The sequence below is a fragment of the Cupressus sempervirens genome, chromosome 3, assembly GCF_028749045.1.
Source record: "Cupressus sempervirens isolate cs-2001-9-10 chromosome 3, ASM2874904v1, whole genome shotgun sequence".
Lineage (NCBI taxonomy): Eukaryota > Viridiplantae > Streptophyta > Pinopsida > Cupressales > Cupressaceae > Cupressus > Cupressus sempervirens.
The window spans coordinates 395,999,270-396,025,835 of record NC_143120.1 but is presented as its reverse complement, the minus strand read 5'-3'; the positions used below and the strand labels follow the sequence as shown (position 1 = coordinate 396,025,835).

Here is a 26,566-nt window from a genome sequence, read left to right as displayed (position 1 = left end):
TCTTCTTGTGAGAGATTTTGGCCATTTTTTTTTTAAGGAAGCAAAATCATACACACTTCTTTTTAGTGCTTAAAATGAACCCCCAAATCATACTTAAATCCATTAAAAACTAAAAATTTGCAAAAAAAATAAATCTTTTAACAAGTGAAACTAAACCAATCCAATCATTTGCATCCTTGCAACATCAAAGTTTTAGATGCATTCATGCAAAGTTAGGAACACTTCATTTTTGAAAATTTAAAAAGAACTTCAAGTTTTCATTTCGAAAGGTTCAAAATCAACACTAAGTGCACACTAAAATCTAAATCAAACTCAAAGCATCAATCAAGGATAAAACAAACCTCATTTGCAAGTATTTTAAAGTTCTTTTAAAAATCTCATGAAAAACTAAGAGTCCTAAATGGTTGCCAAAATTGTCCTAAAAGCTTTTTTATTTGTTCCAAACAAATGTCTTGTTGCAAAATCTTGAATGTTTCTTAAGTTTTTCATGCATCAAAAAAATTTAGAAATATCATTTTTGGGCTTAAAACATGCAAACTAGAACACAAAATCTTGAATGGAAAGCAAAGTCCAAAGAGTCATGTTCACTTTTGAGTCCAAAACAATCTTGAATTATCTAAAGTTAAAACAAATCACTTCAAAGTTCTTAAAACAACACACAAAATCTCAATCTTGAATGCTCAAAGAAAAAAAACTTGAATGTTTAATCACTTGTCTTTGAATGCATGTTGCTAAAATCACTCTTGAGTGTCATGGATTAAAATCAAGTTTGTTTTTTTATGAATGCATGATTAAAAAAACAAATCCAATCTTGAATGTAAAAGGTCAATTAATCATTACAATATCTCACACTTCATCTTTTGGGGCATAAAAAGAATCTACATTTTAGAAACTTTCTAAATTATAAAAACAAATAAAGACACTTTGAGTAAATTTGTTGTTGGACTCACCCTCTTTAATCACCCATCATTCTAACCATTGGTTGCAATATCAGCGCCATATATGGGGATGGGTCTACCTAAGAAGGTGTTAAGTGCTCCACAAAAATTAAATTCCACTCACTTAAGCTTTTATTGATTTTTCTAAGTTATAAAATTCTTTGAATGCACATTAGTCTCGCTAACACTTGATTTGGGCATAAAAAAAATTGAACAAATCTTGACGTGGAGGGCCTCTGAGCGTGCGCTTGAAATCGAATTTCACACATCTTTGTTTTGGGCTTAAAACAAACTCACACTCAATCTTGAATGCCTTAAAGAAAAATCAATTGATACTTGATGTGGAGGGCCTCCGAGCGCGCGAGTTTACTTTTGTTGACCCTAAATCTTCTTGGTGTATTCATTCTTCGATCGATTTTACTTTTGTTAACGCTTCAAGTTGGAATTGAACATTTGCATCCTAAACATGTGTGTTTGCAAGGTATAGATTAGAAAACTTAAACATCAATTGGAAAATAATTCTATCTTTTAGCCCAAGATCATCCAAGTCTTCTCTCCCCTTGTCATCTTTCGAGGCCATCTTGGGTGCATAAGATTAGGATCCAAAATCTTGTTTAAGTTTTAGGAGGCCTGCTTGGGGATTTCATCACCCCTTGGGATGACCTCAACTCTAGCATTCCGGCGGAGTATAAAGATCGGGAGGTGAATCCAAAGACACCTCTCTTGGAATCAAGATTTTGTCACTCGGGCTAAGCCTCAAGGAACTTTATACCCTTGATAAGTGAAAGAGGAGAAGTGGGTTACCACTCCTCTCGGCTGTGTGACATTATTTTGGTTTCATCTACAAATTCGGGCCTCACGTACCTTGGGTATATCGAGGACTCCTTAGCTAAACCAACTGTCAGCCTTGTAGAAAACCATCTAAGATGTTAATGTGTTTGAAGTGACTGATCAAAACATTTGTAGAACATACACACTCCATGGCACAAGTATCACATTCTAAGAATCATAAACTTCTATCTGGTTGTTCCTATCTATTGCTTGATTTTTTACTTGTTGAATGAATGTTTGCAAAACTTGGTCAATCCTAGCTTAGGGCACACTTAGTGTAGTCACTTCCTGTTCTAGAGGTTGAACGAGTTGAAGCAAAATAACCAAAAGCTCTCTAAGCCAAGCACATTCAGGAATTTATGTCAGAACAACCCAAACCCAAATAGAAGTTTCACAAAGTCAAACTCAAGCCATCTCAGGCATACCAAGAACTTTTAGCCAAGAGAAAGCAAATAACACCAAGCCCTCGAATTGCCAAACTACACAAAGTAGACAAAGTTTTCGACGAAGCCCTTCAAGACACCTAGTTAGATCGCACTATCCAACTTAACCAACATCCAGGAGTTAACCCTGCTTATGCATTACCAACTAGGCATGATTTCTATGATTAGACCCCCTTGTTTCTCCACATCTTCTTGCATAAGCTTCACTTTAGAGTCATCATTGTAGGTAAGCCAGCCATCTTTAGTCCTCCCCTTAAGAATTTTAGCTAATCCATCTCATTTAGAACCAAACCATCTAGCCAGCAATCCAAAATCTTCACATCCAAGCCTTCAAAATTGTTGTCACTTTGCCAAAAGTTTTCCATTCCTAACATCTTCCAAATCCACCAATCTCACCAAGGTTATCCCTTTGACAGAGCTTTGTCTAGAGTAATCTAGCTTTGTCACTTGTTATCCCTCATCACCTTGAGCTAAAGGTTGGGATCCACAAGTGGTCAATCTCGTGTTCTTCCTAAAGGATCATCAGTCTATCCTTAAGTTGACACAATCACCACCAAACTTGCACATACGAAAGCAGACCTTTCATGCTTTGGCAACATATCTTTGAAGTTAGAATCCCCAATCCAATCCTCCTTAGGTTTTTTCATACAGCTTTGCCTCAACCTAGGAAATCATTTGCATAGAAAAGCCTTCCTCCTTTGCATCCATCAGCATTGTTGCATCTCATCCTTAGGAACATTCTGCATTTTCATGCCACCTATCACTCGTTTAGCCAAGAAGAAGAAGGAAACAATGGATCCCTATCATTTGGATCAAATAGCTTCGCTCCCCTTGAGCACCCAACCATCCTTCAGCCTAGAGAACACTATATCATCACCTACTAACATTGAAGCTTTCATGAACCAACTAGGAAATGCAGTATTGGTGAATGCCATTATAGACAAAAACAAAGAAATAATCATGGCTAACTTTCGAAGGAACAATATAGGAGCCTTCGACTTTGGAAGACCTCCTCCCTTATCAGATCTATCTCACCCATTGTTTGGACAACTACCACTCCCAATAGGCTCTTATGATTCAGATTATCCTCAATATGTGTCAAAAGAAGAGCCACAACCCACCCCATATGATCCAACAGACCCAAACATACCAGCCTCCACTCAAGTTGAAATCTCCCTTTCGCAAGCCAATCCAACCACCACCATTCCACCATTGGTCCATACCACTCCATCCCAAGCCCCTTTCACCCAAAACACCTCATCATTCACTCCCTTCACTATTGCTGCTACTGCTCTCCAACCCAGCCTTCCAAATCCACCCATATCCCAAATCAGTGCTAGCATCTTTGGCCAACCTCAGCAATATACAACCAAGATGCCACCCATGGGGCTAAGTAATCAACCCTTCATCACCCCCAGCTTGTTTACCTCAGCTCAGAACACAATTCCATCATTTCCACTAGGTCCTTGGAGCTCAGTGCCATCAACCACAAATCCACAAGCTACTACCCTCACTCTACAAAGCTATCAAACCCCACAAGCTACTACCAATGTTCTGCCAAGGTCTCAAGTGACCCAAGCTCCTACCACCCCTCTACCAAGCTTTCAAATCCAACCACCAAGCTATCAAACCCCATCAGTTCCATTTCCAAGCTTTCAATTTCCACCACCTCCACCACCAACTAATCCATTACCTCCTATTACCAACTATTTTTCTTTGCCACTTCTAGGAGGAAATCCACCACCACCAACTACCAATTACTTGGCCTCTTTTTCCATGCAGATACCTTCCCAAATGGGGGCACAACCCACATATATTGGTAAAACTCTTGAAATCCAAAGTCAAGTTCCACAAGCTCCTCGATCCTTTCCCCAAGCTTCACAACCATCTTATACCTTACCTCCACAAAGAAATCCATTTATCCCATAGCCAGCTTATGTTCCTCAATCCCAACCTCAAATCCAATATCAACAGCAAGCCTCACAACACATCCAGCAATATGTGCCACCTCCACCACAGCAACCCATCATCCACCATTCAGTTGACCAAGCCATGTACAATCCTACTAGCCCATACCTCAAAGCCATCCATATTCCATTGCCCCATCTAGCACATATGTACTTGAGGGCACTCCTACATGGGGGGCACCCCAGCCATCACCCATTAATTCAGAATGGGAAGCCATGAAGATAGCTTTGAAGAACATCCAAGAAGGAAATGATCCAAAAACCTTCAAATTTGAGAATGTGTGTCCTTACCCATTTGACATAGCCATTACTATGACTCCATTCCCCAAGCATTTTGAGACACCCAAGTTTGACAAATTCAGAGGAAAAGGAGACCCTGTCACACATATCAAAGAATTTTACATGCACTGCCAAGAAGTGGCATATGATGGCGTCTTCCTCTTGTGTCTCTTTCCCAAAAGCTTGGTCGGACCAGCTCTTGAATTGTTTTATAGAATACCATATGGCACAATTAAAAACTTTGCTGAATTGCCTGAGGCATTTGTAGCCCAATATGCCCATCTTGTTGAAACAGAGCTATCAGTAGTGGATCTTGTCCACACTAAATAAAAAGGTGGAGAAAGCTTTCTTGAATATTTGCAAAGATGGCAAACCCTTATCACCTGCATATCTTGCACCTTGCTAGAGCACCATTTGGTGAAAATGTTTATCGATAATGCCCATCCCAGCTTGGCTCACCACATGACTATGAACTGTTTGTAGACCTACAAAGATATCAAAGAGAAAGGAATGATTCTTGAGCAAGGACTCATTAAAGATGGTGTGGTCAAGATCTACAAAGAAGCCAACCAAAATCAAACACATTCAAATGACAAGTCTAGGTATTGGAACAAAAACAAGTACGTTGCAATAGATGGGGTTACTGATACGAAACATGTGAATATTGTTGGTCCTTCCCAAAATCAATCCAACCCACCTTATCAACCAAACAATCAACAAGCTCAACTACCAACAGCAGAATCACCAAAGCTATCAAAACCACAATCCAGGACCCAACTTTCAAAGGTCTAACAATCAAGCTAATGCCATCAATGTAGCTACAGGGCAAAAGCCCAAATTCCAACCTGCACCTAAAAACTATACACCCCTTGGTGAGCCATTGGATGTCATTTTTGAGAAATCGACTAAGGAAAACCTCATCAAATTTCCTCCTACCCAACAAATTGACCCAAGCCAATCCAAACTTGCATGGTACAAAGATAATGAGTACTACAAATTTCATAGGGTAAAAGGTCAGACTACCCTCAGATGTATTAAACTGAAAGATTATGTCTAGGACCTCATTGATCGGAAAGAAATCACCGTTGGTGCCCAAACCTCTCCCAATGCAGGCTTATAGATCTATCAAAATGCTTTTCCTCCTCACAACAATCAAAATCTTGAAAAAACACCTATCCAAACCAACAACCGCTAGCCAAACCAACAGCATGGAAAGAAAAATGACCACACTTCATCCTATATAGACTATGGTAGCCTCATAGGTTGTATATTCAAGAAAGAGCCTTCTGTCAATGTTATCAATATCCAAGGAGCAAACAATGAGTGTACAGTCACCACTCGAAGAGCACGATTTAACATTGCAGGCCCACCCATTTCACCAGCACCATCAGCTCCATCAAAAAGCTAGTACAATATCTTGGAACACCTTGGGAACATGCCAGCCCAAATCTCCATTTTAGACCTTCTTCACACTATTCCTGTGTACAAAAACATCCTTGACAGTGCTCTCATAGAATCCTGTGTTCCTTTAGATATCAACGCTACTGATTTTCATAATCTCGTTGGACACCTATCCTCCTCATGTGCCCTTTATTTCAAACCCACTGACATACCTGTGGTCGAGCCAGATCACACCCTTCCACTTTGCATAGCCGTTATGGTATCCAATTTTTCCGTAAAAAGAGTAATGATAGATAATAGATCAGCCTTGAATATTTGCACCCTAAAATTCATAAAACAAGCTGGGTATACTGAGCCAGATATCATCAATGAGGTTATCACCATCAAAGCTTATGACAACTTGGAAAGAACCACAAAAGGAACTATTTTTCTACCAATCAAGGTTGGGCCAGTCATCGAAGAAACACTCAGCCATGTTATTGATCTAAACCTACCATTTAACATCCTCTTTGGTTTCCCATGGATTCATGCCATGAAAGCCGTTCCATCCACTTACCATCAATGCATCAAATTTTTGCATCAGGGCACTAAGGTAACCATCCATGCCGATCCAAAACCCTTTGCTTACTGCAATGCAGTTGAAGCTTCATATGCAAACCATTGCCCTAGAATTGATATCGGCACAGCCATCGCCAGTGCATCCCACACTTGTAATGACCCAGAAACCATCCTCGCCTCCACCTTATCTACCGTGAAGATCAATAACAAAGGTTGTGGAGAGTATAGTCTATGAGATGCATTTGTTGTTGGGGCACTCCCACTTGATCCACACAACCATGGACGATCGACATATCACAAAGCTAAGGAGATTCCACCTCCTCGATACAAACAGTTTGGCCCAACAACCTTTGTATCCTCAAAAATCCCTCTTCATGAGGAGCTCACTCCAGATATCAACAATTGGTTACATAAGGATGCACCTCCAAGAAATCAAGCACGCCTTGATCACTTCAGCCAAAAGTATCTCCAAGAACATAAGCTCATCACTGACAAATGGAACTATCAAGGTGGTGGTCTAGGACTAGAAGAAAGAGGCATGTAGTGCCCCATCAACACACACAAGTGGGAATCGAAGTCAGGTCTTGGCTTTGGCATACCCACAACAGGGGGCACCAATGAGAACGGTAATGCTTTTTCAAACATTCACCGCGACCTTGTCAAAATCGAAGACATTCCTAAAGAAGTTGAAAAGAGAGCCTACGACAATATCCTAGACCAAATCTCCCTGGGAGACTCTATTCTCCAAGAAATATCCATCCATTTCATTGACCTACCACTCGCCCATCCACAACTCATAGATTGGGACCAACCAAGCGTCATACACATTGATGAGTTCACATCAAAGGAAGCACTTTTGAGATTCATGGGAGCCGAAAATCCTCACAAGAAAAAAAAGCCAGATTTTGCCTATATCTATAAGCTAGATCCCAAGGGGTATTTTGGAGAAAATCCCCAACCTAGTTCTGACACACCCAAAACTGGAACTAAGGTGAAACCAAGACTAGTTAAGGCAGTGAACAGAACCCCTCAGCAAGAAAATCCAGAGTCACAAGAAGAACATGAGGATTTAGCATTGCCTCCTCAAGATAATCGATCAGAGATATCTTCTATTCTAATTGAGGATGCTAGAGAAGTCAACATCAGTTCTTCAGAGATCCCCAAACTTGTTCACATTGTTGCATCCCTATCACAAGACCAAGTTGATCTCCTCTTTGAGGTCTTAAGAGAGAACATTGGCCGATTTGAATGGTCATATCAGGACATGCCAAGACTTGATCCAAAGCTTGTAGTTCATCATCTTGCAGTCGATCCAAAGATCAGGCCTGTCAGACAAAAGCTTAGAAAAATGCACCCCAAGGTGGCATTACTAGTCAAAGCTGAATTAGAAAGAATGTTAGCTGCTAAGGTTATCTGACCTATCGACTACTCAGAGTGGATCTCCAACATGGTCCCCATCACTAAGCCTTCTGGTGACATCAAAATCTACACTGATTTCAGAGATCTTAACAAAGCTTGTCCAAAAGATGATTTTTCCTTACCCAACATAGATATGATTGTAGACCTTACAGCTGGACATGAAATTCTGTACCTCATGGATGGATTTTTTGGGTATAATCAAATCAAGATTGCATAAGAAGATCAGCATAAGATAGCATTCACTACCCCTTGGGGAACCTTTTGCTACAACATGATGCCTTTTGGCCTAAAGAATGCTGGGGCTACCTATCAAAGAGCTATGACAGCCATTTTTCATGATCTTATCCATAGCATTTTGGAGGATTATGTGGATGATATCTTGGTCAAATCTCATACCTTCATGGATCATCTTGCTAACCTAGAGAAAGTCTTTGATAGGTTAGCCAAATATCATCTCATGTTGAATCCCAAGAAGTGTGTCTTTGGGTTGACATCTGGCAAGCTTCTAGGCTTTATAGTTTCTAAACGAGGTATAGAGATCGACCCCAAGAAGGTCAAGGCTATCTTAGACATGCCTTCTCCCCAGACACTGTGATAGCTTCGCTCTCTTTAGAGAAAGCTTCAATCCATCCGACGCTTCATCTCTCAGCTTGCAAATAAGTCTACACCATTTGCACATTTATTGAAGAAGGATGAGAACTTCAAGTGGGATCCTTTATGTCAGTGCAGCTTCGATTAGCTCAAGCAGTATCTCACCAATCCCCCTATCTTGGTTCCACCAGTTCCTGGTCGTTCCCTAATTTTGTACATATCAACAATGCCTACTGCTCTAGGGGCACTTCTAGCACAGCTCGATGACTACGGCAGAGAAAGAGCCATCTACTACATCAGTAGAACCCTAGTTAGTTATGAACTCAATTATACTCCTATGGAAAAAGCTTGTTTGGCAGTTGTTTTCTCAACTCAATAGCTTCGCCACTACATGCTAAGTCATACCATCCAACTAGTCTCCAAGATTGACCCTTTCAAGTATATGCTCTCCAAAATAGCACTTACAGGCATTTCTAGATGAACATGTCTGTCTAATTGAAGAACAACCCCCATGGAAACTTTATTTTGATGGCTCACACACATCTCATGGATCAGGGGCAAGAATATTGTTGGTCACACCTCAAGGAGATTACATTCCAAAAGCCTTCAAGCTACAATTCCCTAGCACCAACAATATAGCTGAATATGAGGCTTTCATAGTAGGATTAAAGATAGCTACATAATGGAACATTACCGAGTTACAAATCTTTGGTGATTCTCAACTCATCATCAAGCAAGCCCTAAATGAATATCAAACCAAAGATGAAAAGCTATTAACCTACAAAGAGCTAGTTGATCAGCTAACCCAACATTTTACAAGGCTTTAGTTTACACAAGTGCCTCGAATACAGAACAAAGCAACAGATGCTATGGCTACTATAGGCTCGCTCTTGGAAATTCCCCAAGTAGCTACACAGTATGAGTTTTTAGTCAAGTAGCTCCTCACACCTGCCTATGCGAATGAGGATTCAAACCGTGTTTGTATCTTAGTTGGTCCCCAATCCCCTTGGTGCCATGAGATTCACACTTACCTTAACGATGGTATCATATCCCCTCACCTCACACGTACCCAACGCCAGAATCTCATCTAAAAATCATCCCGCTATGTTATCATAGCCAATACCCTATATCGTCGAGGTTATCATGATACTCTCTCTCGATGTTTAGATGAAAATGAGGCTGTGATGGCATTAAAAGAAGTACATTTCAAACTTTGTAGTGCCCACACGAGTGGTATTTTCCTAGCACGACAAATCCTTAGAGTAGGCTACTATTGGCCTACCATTGAAGAAGACTCATGTGACTTTGTCAGAAAGTGTCTCCCATCTCAGCAGCACGCAAATCTCGTGCACGCTCCAGCACAAGGTCTACAGCCTATTGTACCACCTTGGCCTTTCGCTTGTTGGGGCCTTAATCTAGTTGGAACTATCACACCTCTCTCATCTGATGGACATAAATGGATAATAACAGCTACAGACTATTTCACTAAGTGGGTGGAAGCAGTCCCCCTAGTCTCAGCTACAGGAGTTCAGGTCTCCAAGTTCATCTTGTACCACATTCTTTGCCACTTTGGCATCCCATCCACCATCTTCACCGACCACGGAGGTAACTTTGAAAATCTCAACATGGAAGAATTATGCACTTCCCTCCGCATCCATTACTGCTTTTCTAGCCCATATTTCCCACAGGGTAATGGCTAGGCAGAGGCAAATAACAAAACCCTCCTCAAAATCCTAAAGAAAGTTGTCAATGATTTCGGTTGTAATTGGCACCTACAAATAAATCAAGCCCTATGGGCCTATCGAACCTCCTTCTGTACATCTACAAGAACAACTCCATACTCCTTAGTCTATGGTGTCGAAGCGGTACTACCCATAGAGGTTGAACTTCCCTCCTTGCACATATCTTTGCAGGGGCAAATATCATATGAAGAATACAGAGTAGCTCGGTTCACCCAGCTAGATCTCTTAGACAAGAAGTGACAACAAGCCTATGATCATCTCACAATCTATCAAACTCGTCTCAAAAGGAATTTCAACAAGAAGGTGCTCCCATGACACTTTCAGCCAGGTGACATGGTCCTCAAAGAAAATATGAAAGTCCAAGCTAATTGAGAAAAGAAAGTCAAGTTTGAACCTACATGGCTTGGTCCTTATGTTGTCACTACATCCTTTGGCTTTGGAGCCTATTAGCTATCTACACCAGAAGGAGAACTCTTGAATGATCCTACTAACATCATTCATTTCAAAAATTTCTATGCTTGAAGATCCTTGGTATACCCAGCTTTTGAAAAATACAAAAAAAATAGTAAAGAGAAATAAACGTCCAATGGTGAAAACTTAGCAATTCAAGCGCCTTGGATAGGTACTTTGGTGAAAACTTGGTAATTCAGGTGCCTTATGTACTAAGAATAATCTATTATCTATCATTGTCCTATCCCTCATCCATTCACCCACCATCCCATAACACACCTGCTTGTTCCCTTGGTGTTCCAACCAAATATCCAAAATCTAATTAAGCTTGTAAATACCTACTGTACAGCTTGTAAATCTTGTACCTCAGCTTGTAAATCTTGTACTCCAGCTTGTAAATCTTGTATCATAGCTTGTATATCCAAATCTTGTTCAAAGCTTGTACCATATTCTAGCTTGTATTATATGCCAAATCTTGTATCCTGGCTTGTATCCTATCACATGCACACAAAAAATCTCATTTTTCTTAAGCTTTTCGCAAACCATCTACCTATCCGCCTATCAACTATTGTAGACATCCCACCCTTCACGAACATTTCCATCTCACAAAAACCAAAACATGAACAAACCTTGTACATTTATAACATATCTTGGTCCATCAGCTTGTACATCCTCTTTAGCTTAGTACCATTGTATCTATCCAGCTTGTGTGTCAGTTCCTCCTTGATCAGCATCTTGCACACATCGCACAACCCTTGGTTAGCTATTCCAATGCATCCTTTAGCTAGATCTCCTATCACCAAAGTGTTATCCTTCTTAGTTTAGCTTGCCAGACGCATCACTCATCCAAAATCCATCAGCTTAGGTGCTCTCTGATAGATCCTTGCAGGATATAGCTTTCCACATGTCTGATCTTGGTCCGTTAGTACCTCATCCCACCCATCTCGTTGGCAAATGGTTCTCTTTTGGATTCTCTCTTTCTTTTGATTTGGAATCTTCCCTTTTGGGTCTTGAAGTATCTTTTCCAAGCAATCTCCTTGTTCCCTCCTCAAAGTTGCCACGATATTCCATATCATGGTATAATGTGAATGGGGCAATCTGAGTGTAAGGTCTTGATCAGGTCTTTTTTTCTTTTTTCTTTTCTGCTTGTGGGTTGCCCAGTGTCGGTTCCACGCTGCTTCCTTTGGGATTCATGTGTGATGTTGAGGCAATCCTTGCATGTTTATTTTTAGTCAATCCATCAGTCCTTTTGACAGTTGGTGAAAAGGCCTTGATGTTCTTGGTAACCTTAGCAATTAACCAACAGTCTTATAGAAAATCTAGTGCTCAACTACATGGTGGTACTTATCTTTGAAGTATCCCCCTACTCAAAAAAGCTTCAATGGTTTCCCTTCATCTCCATTATCCCCCATCCATATCTAGCATCTGTCTCTCCTACCCCAGCTTATGCATCAATATCTCTTTGAATCAATTTGTACTTTGAGCTTTAGGGATCCACAATCCTAGTCTTAAGGATCCACCAATCCAATTAATCCACCAAGCCTCATCTTTTGAGCTCCACAATCCTAGTCCTAGGGATCTCTGAAACCCATCTTCTGCCAATCTGACTCTTTGAAATCTTGTTGCATCAGCTTTATCATCCCATCATCCATCTCCCTATCCTGGAATCCTTTTTATAGCGCTTTGCTCCTTCATCCTCTACAATCCTTGAGATCTTAAGCTTGCTTCCTCTTATGCCTCTGACTCTCCCTTTATCATTCTCCTGCAATAAGAGCTTGAGCTAACTAAACCTCTTCTCTTAAGCCAATCTGAGTCTCCTTGCTCATCTCAGATTCTTTTACTTTTCAAGAAGCCGTTGAGCCTCACTTTCTCTCCCTGCCGCCTTCTTGAGGGGGCATCTCGCAATCCATTCTCTCCTCTTCTACTCTAGCCTTGGGCATCTTATTTTCTTATCTTTGATGCCATGCCACTTGCGGCATCACATCAAAGAGGGATAAAATGTAGACACCTAAATCCTTTAGAAAATAAAGTATTTTTATTTTCTGAAAAAAAAATTGATGACATCATCATTTATTAATTAATTAATTTATTTATTTATTTATTTATTTTTATGCCATTAAATCCCTTTATCTTAATTAAAAATATTTAATTAAGGAATCCCTCCCAAAAATGTTTAAATCTTATTTAAACATTATTTTCTTATTTATTAATTATTTAATTAATAAATTGACCAAAAATCCCAAAAAAATAATTTATTTATTTTTTGTCCAAAACTTGGCCAATTTCCTTAAGACCACTAACCTCTTCCAAAATCTTCTAATCTTTCTTTAATTTTGATTAGCCTTCCTTAAGACCACTAACCTCTTCCTTAAGAACAAGTTCTAGAAAGTGGAGCATTGGTAATGAGTGATAGGGGTGTTTGTTGCATAGACGAGTTTGACAAGATGTCAAACAATTCTCATAGCATGTTACATGTGGTGTGATTTTTCTTCGAGCTCTTTGAATTATGTGCTTTTACTAGTTTCTTGACTTCGTAATCTATGTTGTTGGTTGACTTGTATATCAATGTCTGGTCATTCGTTTGAAGTAGGTTATGGAACAACAAACAATGTCAATTGCAAAAGCTGGGATCATAGCATCTCTGCACGCAAGAACATCTATTTTAGCTTGTGCCAATCCTAGTGGTTTACGCTACAACACTAGATTGTCAGTGATTGACAATATCCAACTTCCTCCAACATTGCTTTCTAGGTGGAGTATGTTTGGTTTTAGAATTCAAGCTGGAGAATTTATTTGTTGTCACTCAAGTATAAAAGAATCACAAAAAATGCCTATAGGTTTGATTTGATCTACCTAGTGCTTGATAAAGTTGATGAACAAACGGATAGGCGCCTTGCAAGGCATCTTGTTGCATTACATTATGACGAGCCAAAGGTAAGTTCTGATTTGGTCAATACTATGTAGTAATTAATGGAGGGTCCAATGACCTAATATTTTTGATGTGAACTACATTATGATTCTAGGACCAAATGCTAGATGCATTTGACCTCCTGACTCTCACTTCGTATATCAATTATGCAAGACAACATATACATCCTAAGATATCTAATGAGGCAGCAGAAGATCTGATTCGTGGTTATGTTGAAATGCGTAGGATAGGAAACTTCCTTGGCAGTAGCAAGAAGGTTAGCTCAATATATTCTCAAATTCAATTTCTGTATAGTATGCTTACAAGTTACACACGTGAAAAAAGTAACAGTATATATCATACTTCTACTGAAGAATGCATCTAGATGCAAGGCAATTCTCATGTTATGTTAACTTGTTCTCCTAAATGAATTATAGGTTATCACAATGACTCCATGACAAATTGACGATGATGTTTGCATGGTCCTTGTTGCCGACAATGCAGAAGACAATAGTGGACTGCCAACCGAAGGAGGAGTCTGCACTTCATCATGAGCTGAAGAATAGAATATTGTTAGCAAAGACATTTGCAATGGATAAAGATCAAATGGGATACTAGCGAGAAACATCGACAAAAAAAAAGGTAAGTGTTATAATGTTGATCAAAACAAACAAAGTGTTACTTACATAAAGGTACTGTGACACAACCCTGACCATGTTCAGCATGTGATGTCGCAACTGGCACATATGTCTATACAAGAACACATAAAATCAGAGATCATGATCCATAAGATACTATTAAATATTAATATCTATTGAACTTCTATTACTGCTTTAGTCGAATTACTGCTTACTTTCAAAGATTGGATTCTACAGTCCAATTCTATTCTCAGTGCCTCTTTCTCCTCACTTCTGTCACCCTTGATGATAATTTGAACAAGCTCATCAGTGTATCTTAGTGTCATTTTTTGGGTGATGAATACAAGGTCAGTACTAAGGCCAATGTCATGTAGATATGATGCCCATATTTCAGATTGCATTTGATCAGCGATCATTGTAGCTTTTCCTATCATTTGTGACATCAAATATTCGTATACTTTCTTTAAAATAACTCCAAAGCCATAAAGAAAAGAACATAATAATAGGACATTTGTTTCTATATTAACATTAAAATTTAAAATAATTAATATTTACCTCTACTGAAGGTGTCTGACATGGTGCATCCATATCGCCCTATGAAAAAATAGACTTACAAAAAAAAAATATTAATAATAAAGTAGATTGTATACGTAAATCATTTGTTTTAAGTTAAAAATTTAGTGTAACTAATGTTTATATCTATAAAAAAAATTGACATGTTCTACTTAATGTTTATATGTGCACATATGGTTTGAAAAGAAATATTTGGTCATACAAGACCCCATCATAGTTGACATTGATCGTACCTGAAGATTTCATTGATCATCATGATCGTCATCCATGTCATCATCATCATCATCATTATCATCATCACCATCATCATACTTGTCACTTTGATCGTTGTTGTCACCACCACCATCTTCATCACCATCATCATCCTCTTGATCACTATCATCATCATGACCATCATCGCCATGAACATCACCATCTTCATCACCATGATCATGATCGTCATCAGCATCATCATCATCATTATCACCATTATCGATAGCATGACCAAAATCATCACCATCTTCTTCTTCTTCATCACTGGGTAATTGTCATTCTTGATAATCATTTACTTCCTCTTGTGCTTCTTCAATATCTTCTTCTTCGATCACATTATACTTTACTGGCCTTCCTCTTGGGTCATGTCTAACAACAAATGAACAACCTGGTTTTTTTGGAACACCAAAGTAAAACACTTACTCGCATTGACTTGGAAGAACATAGGGCTCATCTCCGACTAGCTCAAATGGCCTTGTATTAATCATAGTAAATCCACTGTCATGTTCAATAATAGTCCTATCGAGATCATTTCGATTTAGTTGTAACCTAAACCATTTGATGACAAATAGAACTATTTTGAATGAATTAAAGTCGCACTCAAGTATATCATCCAAAATGCCATAGTATCAATTTTCAGATTGTTGAGGATGTATGTCAGTTCTAGATGAAATATTGGTGACTGTGAAGACAACACTTATCTCAAAATCACATGTTTTCTTCATTTCATCTAACTTTTTTGTGCGGAATTTATAGCCATGGTAGTATATAGCTCTGTGGTGTTTGACCTACAATTATTCAAACATGTCAAGAATCTTCTCATTGATCTGTGAGTTGATATTATACTTATTTCTCATGATTAGTAATCTTATGCATACCTTTGTATCTCTTAAGCCATATATTAGATCAAGTACCATTGGCATAACATTGGGATCTCCATTACGATGAGTTTCTTTACCCAATGATGCAACACCATCTCATGTTAATGAGCGACCATTTTCTTAAGACTATTCAATCCACACTATCGTCCAATCAAGATTGTTTGGAATATACAAGTGTAGTGCATCTCACTCATGACCAACTATAAAGAAGACAATTGCACCAGTTAGAAACAACTTATATATATTGATGATGGATAAGAATTGTTAAATTACAAAAAAAAACTTATAATTACTTCTCACCCTCCTCAATCTACCTTTCCCCGTCAAGTACTCCCCTTTGAATTTGTCATTATAGTTGGGATCCCAAATGCGATCTAGATGGATACTTGCTACAAACTTTGGAAGATATTCACTAATATACACCATGGTCTGGTATATCATATATCCCTCTATCATAGAACCCTCAGGATGTACTCTTTTTCGAACCAAACCCTTCATAAATTTCAAATGCCTCTCAACCATCCACATTGATCTAGCTTGTACAAGTCCACACAATTCAATCTCCTCAACTTGATGTATGAGGTAGTGTTCTTGGGCATTGAAAAATGTTGGAGGTAAACACTTTTGCATTTCACACATAAGCTATGGAATTTTTCTCTTCCAATATTTTATATCTTTTTTATCAATTTCTTTAGATGATAACCACCTAAATGAGATTCAACACACAAAAACACATAGAGGAGATTTCAAATAAAATTATACAATAGATTTTAGATAAAAAGTTACAAATCTAAGAAAAAACACTCTTATAACCTCATGTATTTTTCAAGATCATATATAACTTGTTTAATACTGTTGTCAAACTATTGTGAAAGGGATAGAGGTAGGATGAACTACAATAATTAAAAAATGATCATTTCAATATATTATTAAATAATGCAACTGGTACTGCATTCAATCTTACAAATATATTGTAAATAGAAAACATGACTTACCTTGAGAAAGGTATGTCAATCATGTGTCTTCAACCCTAGCCCAAAATCACCTTTCTTTGATAGAAGGGTGCTTATATTTGTAGCAAATCCTATTAGAAATTTTGTTTTTTTTATGGCTTTTTTTAATGCATCACTTTGTTGCTCCATTAATAACCAAGGGAGGGCACTTGTATTTATGTGATCTCCATTCCTATTTGATTCAATGAAAACTTTTAGTGCATGATTAGATTCATGAATGTTAGTACAAATTTTAGCAATTTGTTCTCTATCATGCCTTCCATCCAACATTTTCCATAGTGTCTCTGTTACATTATTTCCAATATGCATAGCATCAAAAAAATGCGCGATTGGGAGATCCTTGTAGTATGGTAACCCACTTAATTGAGTAGGATAACTCTTCATTCCTCTAAGAAGTTGGTCATTGATGCCTTGACGACCTTCATGAGCATCAATTACAACATTAGTAAATATAAGACAATATCAAAATACAAATTGTAAACTTCGAACGACAAATTGGACATTACCTCGATGATTTAGTCGATTGTATTCCAACTTCCATATATGAGGTGTCATTCTTCGTGACCTTGATGATGTCTCTTCTTTCTCATTAAAAAGATGTTTTTCAAAAATTTGATACATATGATTATTGTGGAGAAAGTGTCTAAACTCATCAAACACCTGCTTTCCTAAACTTCTTGAATGACGACATTTCATCTTCGGACCACAAACTGGACATGCAAATTTTCCCTTTCTCTGAAGACCTAAAATATCATGTATAATTGGATCATGTACAATTATCATGCCTAACTTAAGCATTTGATAGTAATGTGTAAGCACTATAATAGACCAAAAATTTGTGATCTTAACAATATAACATACCGCAAAAATGAGTTAGCTCAAGGGTATCATGTATTGTCCATACAAGCATTGCATGGAATTTAAATTGTCGATGTCCTATTAGTCTAGAGATGTCATACATAGTGATGCCATTTCATAACTTCAACAACTCGTCAATTAGGGGATCAATATACATGTTCATATCTTTAACTTGGTATTTACCTAGCAATTGAATGAACATAAACATTACGTAATTATTATAACCATTTTTATGCACTATTTATAAATTAATTTAGATAACTATTAAATAAAAAAATACTTGGCACAATCATTGACAATATTATGTGCTCCCTTTTTATGGACATCCAAGGAGGAATGTTATTGTTAATAACAAAAATAGGCCATACTAAGTAAACAAATCTCATATCTCCATATGGATTGACACCATCCGCTGCCAATGAAAGTTTCAGATTATGATCTTCTTCTTTAAAGTGTGACCATGTTTCTTCTATCTCTTTAAATGTAGAACCATCCATAGGTATTCGCATAATGTCATCTTGACTTTTATTGCGTGCATGGTAATCCATAAATTGTGCCAAGCTAGCGCACCTGAATAACCATTCAAGATGTGGAATAATGAGAATGTACTGAAGAACCTTGTGAGGCACTTTTTTTGTTATTTGATCTGACTGATATCTACTAACATGACAATCAGGACATTCTATTGCAAATTATGTTGTTTATGATATAGAATGTGATCATTGGGACATGCATTTATTGTTTGATACTTCATTCCAATCTAGTCCATAATGTTAGATAATTCTCAGTACAAATGAGGCAAAATGTTTGATGGTGGTAACAAAAAGTCACTAATCAACCTACAACAACAAATATGCATTGTTAATATAATGGATAGTAATTGTATGCTAACATTGAAGATGACAAAAATGACATACCTTAGCATACGTGATATTGCTACATTGGATATACTATTCATAACCCTTAAGTTCACAAACAACGCTATAGTCGACAGTAGAGTTGTTTGGGAACCTGGGTATAAGGGCTCGTGTGCCTTCTCAAGTAAAGGTATATCAAGACCATCTTCATCATTATTATCAGATTCGCTAGTACCATCATTGTGAGCCTCTTCATCACTTACCCCAATACCATCTTCTTCAATCATGTCCTCTAGCATATTATCATCTTCTTCCATGGGAGTGTTATCCTCAGCTTGGATATTCACACCTCCATGTTCCTCCAGTAGGAAATCCACATTCAGCAATGGACAAAAATTGTGGCCCCCTTCAACAGGACCATATTGCCTACAATGACTCTGGGCTGTTGTGATTAGAATTCTTCAATTCTTTAACCCTTACACTTTTTGCGAGGACAATAACATTTATCAAGTTTTCTTCAGAACTAAGCCCACAATGCAGCCATTGTCTCATTATTTTCTTCTGGATTCATATTGTTAGGTGTGGTCTTTCTTCACAGGAAAATATACCTACAAATAAATTGGACATGTTGTGATTAATGTTTATATCTGCACATATGGTTTTTGTTAATTAATATTTTCAAATGTAACTAAAATGATTACAAACATATCAAAAAGGACCTTCACAGGGTCTTATTACATCAACTGTTCTAACATGGTCATGTTGGTTATCTTGAGACCTTAATCTCTTCTCATGCCTTCAACCTTGACCTTGATGCTCCTACATCATTCTCCCAAGGATCAAGGAAAGTTGGATCATCATAGAATTGAGTAGGCAGACCTTCTAGGAAGTTGCAATACTTCAACCTTGTAAGTGTCACGTCAATGTAATGGGTACTAAACAAACAATTCAAGTTGATGAGAAATGGTTGTTATGAATTCAAATTGTAAGCATCACCTCAATGCATTGGGTATTAAAAAAAACAATTCAAGCTGATGAGTATGGGTTTTTATGAACCACAAATCATGAAATATGCATTAAGTTCATACCTGTTGTTTACAATGAGTATGGGTTTTTTTTCTAAGAACATACTTGTTGTTCACAGTCAGTAAGTTTCTATATCCTCTAAGAAATTTGAAGCAATGAGCCAAAGTCACACGATTGAAGATGACCATTGTCCCCTCAAAGCGCCATCGTTTGATAAATTGTTGCATTGAAATATGATCTAGAAAGGGCCTTTCCGCATAGTATGTTGGCACTATTTGGCAATCATCAATCATGTGGTTATTGCAAAGAGGCTCAGGACCAAACATGGAATCATGGAGATAGTGCACGGATGTACAAGGAAAGTTTGTTGCTCTTTAGCTACTAATCTTGCTTTGTTCTTGTCAATTAAAACATTATTTTTAAACTTGATCTTAATACTTTTTATAATCAATGGCTTTCTTTCCAATGTCTATCTCTCGACTTAACACATTTTTTCATTTTTCTTTCCTTCTTGCTTCATCATAAATACTTGGTTCACAAGTGCTTATGGTGTTCTTCTTGCTAAGATTATGAAGTGGACAATGACTTTCAATCTAGATAATCAAATGTTTGCCTCAACTTTTTTGGGTAAGTGTGATGGTATGTAGTGCACTATAAATTTTATCTTCAATGAAAGGATTAGCACCTCTAATTTTCAAATGTCGATCAACCAGAACTAGCTAACAATCTAAGCTTAAAAATATATTTTATGCCAAATTCTAATCACAGTTAAAGACATTTAGCTATTGGAAAATGGAAAGATTATGTCTTATTTCAGATATGCAATAAAATGGGCAAGAAATGTGGAAGAACGTTAAGTTTTTATCCACCAAAACATGAGTAAAATTGTATAAACTAAATGTATTTTTAAAAATAATGTCAATTCCCTTCAAAAAAAATATTTTGCATGCAACTTACTTGCTTAAGATATTTCAATTTCAACAACTCTTTAATCACAGGATCCACAATAGTTGGAAGCTTTGACCTGTCGGTCAGCTGTGGCTTGGCCTGTAGCAACAAAAAATTCTTAGTATATGCATCTCAACATTTAAAAAATACATCAAGCAATTCAGGTAGTTACAGTCTGTAAATTAACTGGCATTTGTTTCTTCTTTAACATATTCGACAATCAAGTACAATTAATAGGAATACAAGAGCAAAACTTGGAATTCTACTAATGTCATCAATGTTAATCTTGGGTACTAGTACAAAGCCAGTAAGAAATCTGCAATTGTACCAACCAAGATATTTACAAGACTTGATCACAAAAGGTTCATTTAGCACAAAAAAAATTCAAAAATATTGTATATATACACCCTTTGACGCTGTCAAAGGGAACAATTATTTTAATGATGTTTTACGTAAGAATTGCTAGAGGAAATGATAAGCATGAAATATATTCAAGTTTTGACACTAAGGAATTGAAACATTCGCACTCAAGAATTGCCTCGAGTATTTAAATTCACTCAAATTATGCCTTACAGCTTCTTTGAAAAATAATGATTTAGATATTTAGTGGTATCTTAAGTACTATATACTAGTGCTTGCACCAAGCATAGGTGCAAGAGTATAGTCGATAGTGGCATGCAGTTGATCACTTTAGAAATGTGGCAGCTAGTAGCATTGTTTTATAGAAAAGCCCTATACTATTATTTGGTAGGAAGATAATTAGAACCAAAGTAAACATGGTGTGCACAACTAGCATCATTTGATATTTTCTATTTTGAGGTGTAGAATATTTGGTGGATCTTAATTTTTGTGGAAACTATTTTGAGCAAGGATATGCTAAAAATGAGTTCTTCTTCTACAACCATAAAAACATTATCAGATTCACCATCCAAGCTATTGAGTTTGAACCAAATATCAATATGTAGTTTACGAACAGTTAGCCTAAATGGTTGTTGTTATAATTAAGAATAACACCGAGCTTGATTTGATGAGTTTTTTTAATTGACTCATAAATTTTCTAATAATTCAATAGATTAACCCATTGATAAAAAAACATGGAAACTCATTAGCTATTATTGTGGAGTTAGATCTCAACATTGGCTCTAGTATTTCTTTAGCTGGCAATCGTGCATTGGTTACATCTGGATTATCACCGGCTATTGCAGATGATGGAAGTGATACTATGTATGAAGCTTCTAATATAGGACTCTGTGAGAAGATAGAGATCATTTAATGGAGATTTGGTGATGAAAAATGGGATCTCTAAAGATGAATAGGGCTCATTGAAGTTAAGAGGGAGAAAAATAATCTAATGAGATCCCAATTTTTTATATTGATAGCAATGGTAATGATGCCAATTCCTCCAAAGGAAGAGAAATATATAATGTTGGTACTGTTACTTCTTTTAAAGATGGTCTTGTCTCATTTCAGACCTATATGGTGAGCATGAAATTACAGGCATAAAAGCATAGAGACTTAGAATCAACCAGTCTTGCTAGAGAAGGAATGAGTAACCCAACTACAATGGGACTTAGAGGAGCTTCGTGAATTAAGACTTTTAAAGAAGTAAAGAAAGGGTCAACATATGAATAAAACCATTTGGCTAAACTTTGTAAGAATATTCAAGGAAATTTTAAATATGATTTGTGTAAATTCAAAACTATCTTTTTGTTTGTAGTCATGTTACATCCTGTTTTCATGCATTTATTGTTATGTTAATGGATTGATAAATAAGTTCAATCTATTTGGAAGTGAAGTATATTTAATCCTCTTTCATTTGAAGAAAATTAGAGGTTTTGGATGAGAAATATATTGACAAATCCTTTGGTTTTTGTAAAAATTGTCTTGAAACTCTTATTTACAGACCTAGTGATAAGGGTTTGATTAAATAACACATTTTGACCATGGAAAAATGCTGAGTTTTACCTTTTGGGAAATAAGATTCATGCATCTTTCAAATAAATTTGTTTTGATATTGTTTGGTTTTGTATCTTGGAAGTTATTTGACATTCTAGAGGGCAAAACTCATAAATTCTATGACAATAATAATCGGTCTCAGTGCAGAGGCCATAAATTTCTATCTAACTATTGGATGATTCTGATTTTTGGATATGTTTTAGGAAGGCTGAATATACACAATCTCGCCATTGTGATTGGTATAATAATGTATAGTTTAAAAGTTATGAATAACAGAATCAAAATTATCAAAACTACATATGATAGTTTCATGGCAGTGAGTAGGTGAAATATTATCATATTATTTAGGTTTGGAGAATCTTGCAATGTAGCTTATAGAAAATAGATCTCAAATGCTTAATAGAATGAGTATTAATATCTATGTTCAAAAATATAAGGATGACTAATATTTGGCAGCAATATAATACATGAGTGTGTGGAACATCTTATAAAAATGGTATGTTTGTACATGGAACACTAGAAAATCTGATTCATACGGTGTCCCTACATGATTACCCTCCATAACACTGAACTGCTACTTTACAAGGTATGGAATTTCGAATCCATTCCCTATATTGATTTCCATTTCTATAAATTGACACAATCAGCATAAAAATGTCCAACTAACAATCTACGCATTGTAATGTCATAAAATATTTTGAATCTTTGAAAAGGCCTGGGTCAACATACCTATTTTAGCAAATAACCCTTCAATGTCTTTAACAGATCTCTCCAAATCAGAGAGAGGTATGCAGGCCTGCTCGGTCAGAGTGTTTCTGCTCACCATACAGCATCCCAAATGTAAGTCTCATCTAAGAATATAATGTAAACTACATCTACTAAATAACACTACTAATAGACAAAATGTCAAATAGGTTAGTATGGAGAAAAATAATACTGAAACATATTTCAAAAGTCTCCTTGTCTGAATATTAAATAAACAAATATCATTATTGAGAAATTGCCACCATGCAGATAATCTTAAATTGAAGTTTGTGTTTACCATGTTTGGAGAAGAATGATCTAGAAATTCAAATGCTCAGATGATCTCCCCTAACTGTTGTTTTGCTGCAGAGAGTAGTCTTTGTAAAAAGCAAACGATTTTTTTTAATTTTAATATAGCTGTCAACTTGAAAATAGTTCTATGCTTCACAAAATCTGAGGTATCAATTCCTATAACATATCATCTATGCTCAAGTTTAAAGTGAAAGAGACCATACAAACTATTGTAAGTTGTGCCCAACTGGGACACATTTAAAATAAATTAAAATACATGTTAGAATCAGTCATATAAATCAATACAATTGTTCCCTTGCCAGCTCCATAATACTACAGAAATTGGTAATCATATCAGATCAACCATGGATTACATTCTTTGAAGTGTCTAAAGTAACTAGCAAAAATCATCATTTCAAAAGTAAACATGAAAAGAAAAGTGAGAGAGATTCTCATCCACTAACAGGAATGCTTGAACATTTTTCTCTATATGTTGAGCAGAACTAACCTGAAATACATTCTAGTGTATTTGTAAAGATCACAAGTTATCCCTCTTCAATAGACCCCTCTTGTACACTCTCCAGTTATAGTAGCCACATGGACTCTTGTAGCAATTGTACAGGCACAAAATCCAAATAATTGCTTCTCTAAAGAAACAAAGTTTGAGCTAGGAATTCAAGAGCTTTTATGCAAGTATTTTCTCAAATTTTAAGGTATTTTGGTCTTACATATCCACTTTGACAATTGTATGATAACTAATCTCCAAATTATACTCTTCAAAACATCAGAAGCAATGTAGGTAGCAAACTGTATTTAATACATTTGTCTTATAATTGAAATCTCATAATATTAATAAAATATTATCACTGTCAAGTCAAATGGGATGACCTTGAATGCTAAATCATAGAGACTTTCATAATGAAAACACATGGTCAAATCACAAGGATACATGTTACATGCCTAAAATGCACAACTGTTGAACATCGAATTCATGTATAGTATTGGAAAGTGTTTGAATGTCAAATTAGATTAACCATGATATTTGATTTGAGAAACACCAAATGGACATTCCCTTGCCAAGAGTTGCTTAGATGTGTCATCATACCTTTCCCGTGGTTCCATAATGTGGTCAAGTTGCCAAAATTTCCTAAAGGTATTTAAGTCAAAGTGTTTGTTGAAGTGTCCTATGTGTTTTTTGACAAGTAGGATTGGTTATAAAGTGTAATGTGCTCATTTTAGCTCGCCATGGTTTATGTTTGGATTGACCTATTATTGGCCCTCATAGGTTAAGGCTGATGGCTAGAGGGCCCCATCTAGCAAAACAAGAGGATCTTTCCCTTCTATAGTACAGAAGTGTTTAGGATTTCTCCTCGTTTGTTTCAGTCAGCTACACTTAATATTTATAGTAAGTTATGTATCCAACATTTCTACATTTGGCAAGGCACCTGGACTAATCTCAACACAGTGACGACCCTTGGCACTACTGATTTTATCAAATATTCAAGGAATTACTAGTTATAGTAGGTTAGGAGTTAATAGAGAGAACCATTAATATTTTTAGTAAGGCAGTTGATTATGCGATGGAAGCAATGGTTGACCAACTGGTTCAGATGAGACAGAGAGATGATGAGTAATCAATGAGATATTAAAATCATAGTAATAGTAATAAAGCTATTTATAATGGTTATATTGTAAATTTATTACTTATCTTCATAAAGTATTATTGAGGAGCCATTATATTTAATGGAAAAGTATGCCTTTAATAATGACATAACTTAATTCAAACACAAAAAATAGTTATATAAGTCATTAAAGTGACATATTGGTGAAGCCTCATGAGTCAAACTTTATTGAGGAATTATAAAAGCCCTAGAAATGAAATTGATTGATTTTTTGTTTATGAGTTTTGACTTTTATATTGGATGTTCCAGGGTAGAGTGCAATGTGACCTAGGGTTTTATATTGGATGTTCCAGGGAAGAGTGCAATGTTGAGTTACAAAACATTATATGACTACTCTAAGTCTTTATTGCATTCAAAGCATGAAATTTAGTACTGGTCCTAAGTTTTCATAGCAATCAAACCATGGATTTTGTATTGATTGATTCTAAGACTTTATATTATTCAAACCATGGATTCTAATGTTAATTTTGGGTTTTTTTGGCAAGCAAAACATGAACTGTAGAAGAATTTATATGGTTTGAAGGGATGCTGCCCCACCCTTGTAGTCAAATGTTGTTCTTGGACTCCTAGGATATTATTATTGGGTAAAGCTTAAACGGTCTTGAATTTGTTTGTTTGCTTTTGCTATTTGGGGTTCTTTGGAAAGGGAGGAGATCCTGGCAGCGGCAAGCCCAAACTTTAGATTGTTGTTCTTTCTACGGCTTTTGGTGGAGCATTAATAAGTTTTGTACTATGCCCAGCAAAGTTGATAAAGGTAACAAGAACTAGACTTTGTATCTATTGTATGTATATAAATTGAACTCTAGACTCCATACCATTGACTATTTGTTGTTTTGCAATGTAGATTGCAAGTTCAAGAGAATGCATATGTGTATTTCAAAGTGAACTTGAATTTTTGTTGTCTTCAATGATAACGTGGCAGTGTGGTATTTAATGGAAGGCATTTACAATTGATTGAATTGCCAATGATTTGACATAAGTGGCTGAACATATTGTATTTATAAACAAATGTTGTGTGTGCATGGAGTACTATTCTAAGTAATATATGACAAGAGAGACTCAAGATTCGAGGTTGCCATAGAATTGTGCTGAGGATTCGGTAATGGTATTGAAATTATTATTGAAAGTTTCTTATAATGGACACTTGAACAGAGCTGAAATTATTGAAACTTTCAAAGAATGAACATCAATTCTTTTAGTTTTGAGGAATTCCATGATTGGTATTTATAACCCTCATTATAATGGTTCCACATAGTAATTTTTTAGCACTTCTTTTATTATCTTGTTGATCAATCAAATTATAATATTATTAATTAGATA

The 26,566-nt window shown here is 36.4% G+C and overlaps 1 pseudogene; it reads left to right on the top strand.

Annotated features, from left to right (window-relative positions):
• LOC149566685 (DNA replication licensing factor MCM4-like) overlaps nucleotides 1-26,566 on the top strand; it is a 43,919-nt pseudogene that overhangs the window by 4,196 nt on the left and 13,157 nt on the right.